Here is an 8,092-nt window from a genome sequence, read left to right as displayed (position 1 = left end):
AATAATACCTCACCATATGGTAACTCAACTTTCACTGTACCTTATGGTACATGTGAGAATAAACTGACCTTAATATTTAACAAATAGTGGAGAAAGAACGAATGCTTCCGCTAAGAATCAATCAAAGATATTTTAGCGAGAGGCACAAATAAAATAAGCGCCCAACGTGGGGCTCGAACCCACGACCCTGGGATTAAGAGTCCCATGCTCTACCGACTGAGCTAGCCGGGCAGTGAACAACGCACTATACGCAGTCCTTTTTATGCGTTGTATTGCATGTAATCATCGCGTATTATAGCCGCAAGTGCTGGAGGAACTCAGCGGGTGCTGCAGCATCTATGAAGCGAAGGAATAGACCATGTTTCAGGTCGAGACCCTTCACTGCTGGAGTTTCTCCAGTATTTTTGTCGACCGTTTTCCAACATCTGCAGTTCTTTCTTAAACAACTAATCCTCGCTTATATGTGTGTTGTGTGAATTAGTCTGCCTTTTCAGACGCTTGGAGCATTGCCTATAGTATTTTAATCCTTGTAAATGAGCGGGGCGTGAAATAAGCACCGCGAGACAGAAAGAGAGGAACAAAATCACTTAAAAACCCTGCGTATAAACTTAAAAGCAATGCAAGAAAAAACGACGTCCTTCGAGCCGGAATCGAACCAGCGACCTAAGGATAACTCTGTACGTCCTACAGTCCTCCGCTCTACCAGCTGAGCTATCGAAGGCACGGAAGTACAGCCGCTCAGAAGTATTCAAGAAGGGCAAAGCCGGATGATCTATTTTCTTGGGAATATTTTTTCCCCCCAGATTTCTCCTCATACTTAATAACAATAATAACTTAATAACAGGTTATTAATGGGGATTTATAATTTACAATTCTGAAGAGAATTTTTGAGTTCAGAAAATTGCGTAATTCCGTGATTAATTTAAAGGACTCAATTCAGCGACATTTGTCTTTGTGCCCAACGTCACAACAAATAACAGAAGATGTTTGTTATAACGTTTGGTGACAAAATGTTGCTAAATTGAGTCTCTTAAAATTTGTTCTGAATATAAAATTTACAGAAACGTATATCGTTGATAGGATCAACTAGGCATGTTCAATGATAAATGCTAACACATTGTAGTCATAAAATTGTGGCAATCATTGCCGCAATGGGGGACAAAGTTGGTTGGCAGGACGATAGAGCAGCCTATAGAGCAATTTTAAATTAATAGAAATATACAGAGGTTTTTTTTAACATTTTTAACAACTGCGTAGGAAGCAAGGACAAGGCGTGAATAAGGGCCACAGCAGCTCAAGAAAGTAGATCATAAACTGACGCAAAACTGCATTTCGTTGTACTCATACCTGTATTTGTGCGATGACATTAAAGTTGAATTGAATTGAATTGAATCAAATCAAGATCTTCGAAGATCAGGGCAATTAGAAATGGGCTATAAATGTTAGACTTGTCAGCAACTCTGGCGCCTTGAAAAATAAACGAATAATTACAAAACATCAGAAAAGATGGATAGAGCAGAGGAATTAACATTTCAGTTATGAAACTTTCTAGAGAAACGGAATTTTCATCTATGATTTAAAACTTCCACAGGAGGTTTTCTGGTTAGTTTACTGGTTTTTGTAATATTGCTGATTGACATGGTCAGCAGGGTCAAAACTTCTGCAGATTGACTATAAAACTGTGTTGCGATTTGGAATTTTCTGGCTGGAGAACTTGACACCTCAAGGAAAAGGAAAATAACTTCAAATCTGAATTATAAACGCAAAATCATTTAAACCCTACCCACCCTTCCGCTTGCTACAGGGGAGGCCTTCCGGTATTGCTGCACAGTGCCCGGCTAGCTCAGTCGGTAGAGCATGGGACTCTTAATCCCAGGGTCGTGGGTTCGAGCCCCACGTTGGGCGATAAACATACATTTTACTTGATATGAACGTACCTTTTATTTACACATTTAAACATAGACTATTTTGACCATGTACAGATTTGTGTGACTGTGAGTGAAGACAGAATACAAACTCCACTGCCGAATCTGGATCGAGGTTAAATGGGGAAACTCCAGATATGTGGACTCAATAGACAATAGGTGCAGGAGTAGGCCATTCGGCCCTTCGAGCCAGTTCAATGTGATCATGGCTGATCATTCACAATCAGTACCCCGTTCCTGTCTTCTCCCTTATCTTTAAGAGCCCTATACAGCTCTATTTTGAAAGTATCCATTGAACCAGCCTCCACCGCCCTATGAGGGAGAGAATTCCACAGACTCACAGCTCTGTGAAAAATGTTTCCTCATCTCTGTTCTAAATGGCTTACCCCTTATTATTAAACTGTGGCCCCTTGTTCTGGACTCCCCCAACACCGGGAACATGTTTCCTGACTCGAGCGTGTCCAAACCCTTAATAATCTTATATGTTTCAATGAGATATCCTCTCATCCTTCTAAATTCCAGAGTATACAAGTCCTGCCGCTCTATTCTCTCAGCATTTGACTGTCCTGCCATCCCGGAAATTAACCTTGTGAACCTACGCTGCACTCCCTCAATAGCAAGAATGTCCTTCCTCAAATTGGGGGACTAAAACTGCACACAATACTCCAGGTGTGGTCTCACTCGGGCCCTGTACAACTGCAGAAGGACCTCTTTGCTATACTCAATTCCTCTTGTTATGAAGGCCAACATGCCATTCGCTTTCTTCACTGCCTGCTGTACCTCCATGCTTACTTTCATTGGCTGATGAACAAGGACCCCCAGATCCCGTTGTACTTCCCCTTTTCCCAACTTGACACCTTTTAGATAATAATCTTCCTTCCTGTTTTTGCTTCCAAAGTGGATAACCTCACATTTATCCACATTAAACTGCATCTGCCATGCATCTGCCCACTCACCCAACCTATCCAAGTCAAGTCAAGTTTATTCGTCACATACACATACGAGATGTGCAGTGAAATGAAAAGTGGCAATGCTCGCGGATTGTGCAAAAAAACAAACAAACTATAAACAGAATGGAACAGAATCACATATTCACGTATTACATATTTGCGGGAGGAAAAACGAAAAAAACAGCAATTTTAAAAAGACACCACACAACAGTAAAATGGTACAGTAAAGTTAGTCCCAGGTGAGATAGGAGTTTACAGTCCTAATGGCCTCTGGGAAGAAACTCCTTCTCATCCTGTCCGTTTCACAGCATGGCAACGGAGGCGTTTGCCTGACCATAGCAGCTGGACCAGTCCGTTGCTGGGGTGAAAGGGGTCTCCCATGATCTTGTTGGCTCTGGAGTTGCACCTTCTGATGTATAGTTCCGGCAGGGGGGCGAGTGTGGTTCCCATAGTTCGTTCGGCCGAACGCACTACTCTCTGCAGGGCCTTCTTGTCCTGAGCAGAGCAGTTCCCAAACCAAATCGTGATATTTCTGGACAAGATGCTTTCCACCGCCGCTGAGTGGAAGCACTGGAGGATCCTCATAGACACTCTGAATTTCCTCAATTGCCTGAGGTGGTAAAGGCGCTGCCTTGCCTTACTCACCAGTGCTTCAGCGTGTGATGTCCATGTCATATCCTCAGAGATGTGGACTCCAAGGTATTTAAAACAGCTCACCCTATCCACAGTATCCCCATTTATCTTCAATGGTGTGTACGTCCTCGGATGATGTGCCCTCCTAAAGTCCACGATCAGCTCCTTAGTTTTTTTGATATTCAAGAGGAGGCTGTTGTCCTGACACCAGAGTGCCAGATCAGCCACCTCCTCCCGGTAGGTCTTCTCATCATTATCGGAGATCAGGCCCACCACCACAGTGTCATCAGCAAACTTGATTATAGATTCAGATTATAGAGTTGGAGTTGAACCTAGCCACACAGTCATGCGTGTATAAGGAGTACAGTTAGGGGGCTGAGGACGCAACCATGGGGGGACCCTGTGCTCAGGGTGAGGGACTGATGTATTTCCTCCCATCTTGACTACCTGGTGAGAAAGTCCAGGATCCATGCCCACAGGGAGGTGTTGAGCCCCAATTCCAGCAGCTTCTTGGCCAGTCAGGTGGGGTTGAAGGTTGAACTGAAGTCTATGAACATCATCCTCACATAGCCCCCCATTCTGGCTGTCAAGATGAAAGAGCGGTGTGCAGAACCTGGGAGACCGCATCGTCCGTGGATCTGTTTGGACGCTATGCGAATTGTAGCGGGTCCATGGTGCGAGGGAGGAAGGCGCAGATGTGTTTCTTGACCAGCCTCTCAAAGCATTTCGTGACTACCGAGGTGAGGGCCACCGGACGGTAGTCATTCAGACAAGTTGGGGAGGCATTTTTTGGTACAGGTACAATGATGGATCTTTTGAAGCAGGCAGGGACCACGGAGTTGTCCACGGAGAGGTTGATTATTGTAGTGAGCACCGGAGCTAGCTGTGTAGCACAGGACTTGAGTACTCGCTCCGAGACGCCCCTACAGCTTTCCTCGTGTTCACCCGTGACAGCATGGCCTCTGACTAGTCGGACCACCGCTTTACGTCCCTCGTCGCTGCCGCTTCCCGAACTATCTTCTGTTTATACCCCGGCAGCAGGAAAATGGCAGCGTGGTCAGATTTTCCTAACGGAGGGAATGAAACGGCCTTGTAGCCCTTCCAGAACAGCGTATAGCAGTGGCCCAATGTTCTTTTCCCCCTGGTGGCACACGTGATGTGTTGGTAGAAGTTCAGCATGACCTTCTTGAGATTTGATTTATTAAAATCTCCAGCCACCACCATAGCCGCATCCAGGTTCTTGTTTTGATGTCGACATAGCACATCGTGTAGGGCTGATAGTGCCACGTCGATGTCCACATGCGGTGGAATGTAGACGGCTGTGGCGATCACTGAGCCAAACTCCCGGCGAAGGTAAAATGGGTGGCATGAGATCGTCAGGTGCTCCAGGTCCGGCGAGCAGGAACGGGAAAGCATCTTGATATTTGCAGGGTTGCACCAGTTGTTATTGGTCATGAAGCCGACTCCTCCACCCTTGGATTTCCCAGATGCTTCTGTTCTGTCAGCATGATGGACAGTTAAGGACTCAGTTGGGCATATTACCTGATCCGGAATCAGCGAGGTCAGCCATGTTTCGGTCAGGCAGGTCATCCCGCTTGTTTTCCAGGGACTGGACGTTCGCTAGAAGAATGCTGGACAGAGGAGGACGAAAGGCTTGGGCTCTCAGCCTATTCCGCGCCATCTTGAATATGGCGCGGCCATACTCCTGCACCTAGTGTTCCTCCGTCATCCTCCTCACAGTTCACAATTCCACCCACCGTTGTGTCATCTGCAAATTTGCTAAAGTTACTTGTAATCCCTTCATCTAAATCATTAATGTAAATTGTAATAGCTGTGGTCCCAGCACCGAGCCTTGCGGTACCCCACTTGTCACTGCCTGCCATTCTGACCTGTTAATCCCATCTCTTTGTTTCCTGTCTGCCAACCAATTTTCTAACCATGTCAGCACTCTACCCCCAATACCATGTGCCCTATTTTTGCCCACTAATCTCCTATGTGGGACCTTTTCCTAGTTACATCCTCAAAAAATTACAGAAGATTAGTCAAGCATGATTTCCCCTTTGTAAATTCATGCTGACTCAGACCGATCCTGTTACTGCTATTTCATCTTTTATGATTGACTCCAGCATCTTCCCCACCATCGATGTCAGGCTAACTGGTCTATAATTCTCTGTTTTCTCTCTACACTCCAATCCACAGGAACTGATCCTGAATCTATAGAACATTGGAAAATGAGTGCCAATGCATCCCCGATTTCTAGAGCCACTTCCTTAAGTACCCTGGGATGCAGACCATCAGGCCCTGGGGATTTATCAGCCTTCAGTTCCAGTCCACCCAACACCATTTCCTGCCTAATGTGGATTTCCTTTAGTTCCTCCGTCACCCCAGATCCTCTGGCCAATATTACATCAGGAAGATTGTTTGTGTCCTCCTTAGTGAAGACGGATCCAAAGTGCCTGTTGAACTCATCTGCCATTTCCTTGTTCCCCATAATAAATTCACCCTTTTCAGTCTTCAAAGGTCCAACTTTGGTCTTAACTAATTTTTTCCTCTTCACATACCTAAAGAAGCTTACTATATTCTTGGCTAGCTTACCTTCGTACCTCATCTTTTCTCCTCGTATTGCCGTTTTAGTTATCTTCTGTTGCTCTTTAAACATTACCAATCCTCTGGCTTCCTGCTCATCTTTGCTATGTTGTACTTATTCTCTTTTATTTTTATACTATCCCTGACTTCCCTTGTCAGCCACGGTCACCCCTTACTCCCCTTGGAATCTTTCTTCCTCTTTGGAATGAACTGATCCTGCACCTTCTGTATTATTCCCAGAAATACCTGCCATTGTTGTTCCACTGTCATCCCTGCAAGGGTATCTTTCCAGTCATCTTTGGCCAGCTCCTCCCTTATGGTTCCATAGTCCCCTTTGTTCAACTGTAATACTGACACCTCCGATTTACTCAAATTCATAACAAGAGGAGTTGAGTTTAGGATCAAAGAGATCCTCCTACAGTTGTACAGGAATGGGGTACTGATTGTGGATGATCAGCAATGATCACATTGAATGACGGTGCTGGCTCGTGGCCGAATGGCCTACTCCTGCACCTATTGTCTATTGTTTATTCTCTATTGTCTAAAACTTAACATATTATGGTCACTACCTCTTAATGGCTCCTTAACCTCAAGTTCCCTTATCAAATCCGGTTCATTACACAACACTAAATCCAGGATTGCCTTCTCCCTGGTAGGCTCCAGTACAAGCTGCTCTAAGAATCTGTCACAGGGGCACTCCACAAACGCCCTTTCTTGGGGTCCAGTACCAACCTGATTTACCCAGTCTACCTGCATGTTGAAATCCCCCATAACAACCGTACTACCTTTACTACATGCCAATTTTAACTCTTGATTCAATTTGCATCCTATATCCAGGATACTGTTTGGGGGCCTGTAGATAGATCCCATTAGGGTATTTTTACCCTTACAATTCCTCGGTTCTATACTGACTGCATCTTCTGATTCTATGCCACCCCTCTCAAGGGACTGAATTTAATTCCTCAGTCGGATAACAAACACAAAAAGCTGGAGTAACTAACTCAGAGGGTCAGAGTATCTCTGGAGAACAGGAATAGTTGCCGTTTCGGGTTGAGAAGGGTCTAATCTCACCAACGAATACATAGAAACATAGAAATTAGGTGCAGGAGTAGGCCATTCGGCCCTTCGAGCCTGCACCGCCATTCAATATGATCATGGCTGATCATCCAACTCAGTATCCCGTACCTGCCTTCTCTCCATACCCCCTGATCCCCTTAGCCACAAGGGCCACATCTAACTCCCTCTTAAATATAGCCAAAGAACTGGCCTCAACTACCCTCTGTGGCAGAGAGTTCCAGAGATTCACCACTCTCTGTGTGAAAAAAAGTTCTTTTCATCTCAGTTTTAAAGGATTTCCCCCTTATCCTTAAGCTGTGACCCCTTGTCCTGGACTTCCCTAACATCAGGAACAATCTTCCTGCATCTAGTCTGTCCAACCCCTTAAGAATTTTGTAAGTTTCTATAAGATCCCCTCTCAATCTCCTAAATTCTAGAGAGTATAAACCAAGTCTATCCAGTCTTTCTTCATAAGACAGTCCTGACATCCCAGGAATCAGTCTGGTGATTGAACACAATCGATGTGTTGTCAATGCAATGAAAAAATGCATTCATATTTGAAAGGAGATAAAAGGGGAACCGGTGATGCTGGAATTTTGAGCAAAATATAAAGTGCTGGAGGAACTCAGCGGGTCAGGCAGCATCTGTTGAGGGAATATAAGAGTTTTTGGGTCGGGATCTTCTTCAGATTATCAGGCTTCTTCAACATTAACATTTTAATTTAGGCCTCTTTAAGTATTCTGTCGGAGCAATCTAACGCAAGCCTTTTCTCCAGCGATACTGTCTGACCCACTGACTTACTCAGCTTTTAGTGTCTATCTTCGGTTTAAACCAGCACCTGCAGTTCCTTCCTACATACATAGTCGGATAATTGTTGCTTTGTTCGGCGATGGTTGGTGCAGCGGCCGCGCGGCGGGCCTGGCAGTCGATCGTTGTCATGGC

General features: G+C 45.0%; 1 long non-coding RNA gene and 3 other non-coding genes across 4 annotated transcripts; 1 reads left to right on the top strand and 3 right to left on the bottom strand.

Moving 5' to 3' along the window:
- Positions 1 to 158: 158 nt before the first annotated feature.
- Positions 159 to 231, bottom strand: trnak-cuu (transfer RNA lysine (anticodon CUU)). The gene has a single exon. It is a non-coding gene; the product is annotated as a tRNA-Lys (tRNA).
- Positions 232 to 250: 19 nt separating this feature from the next.
- LOC129700206 (uncharacterized) lies at positions 251 to 8,050 on the bottom strand. Its single transcript, XR_008723993.1, has 3 exons — positions 7,952 to 8,050; positions 1,788 to 5,276; positions 251 to 1,467 (listed from the first exon to the last, which is right to left on the bottom strand). It is a non-coding gene; the product is annotated as an uncharacterized LOC129700206 (long non-coding RNA).
- trnay-gua (transfer RNA tyrosine (anticodon GUA)) lies at positions 636 to 721 on the bottom strand. The gene is given in 2 exon segments: positions 636 to 671; positions 685 to 721. It is a non-coding gene; the product is annotated as a tRNA-Tyr (tRNA).
- On the top strand, positions 1,833 to 1,905 carry trnak-cuu (transfer RNA lysine (anticodon CUU)). Its single transcript has one exon. It is a non-coding gene; the product is annotated as a tRNA-Lys (tRNA).
- Positions 8,051 to 8,092: the final 42 nt, after the last annotated feature.

This window comes from Leucoraja erinacea, chromosome 9 (genome assembly GCF_028641065.1).
Source record: "Leucoraja erinacea ecotype New England chromosome 9, Leri_hhj_1, whole genome shotgun sequence".
In the NCBI taxonomy this organism is placed as follows: Eukaryota; Metazoa; Chordata; class Chondrichthyes; order Rajiformes; family Rajidae; genus Leucoraja; species Leucoraja erinaceus.
The sequence above is the reverse complement of the archived record's forward strand: the minus strand, read 5'-3'. Positions and strand labels throughout refer to the sequence as shown.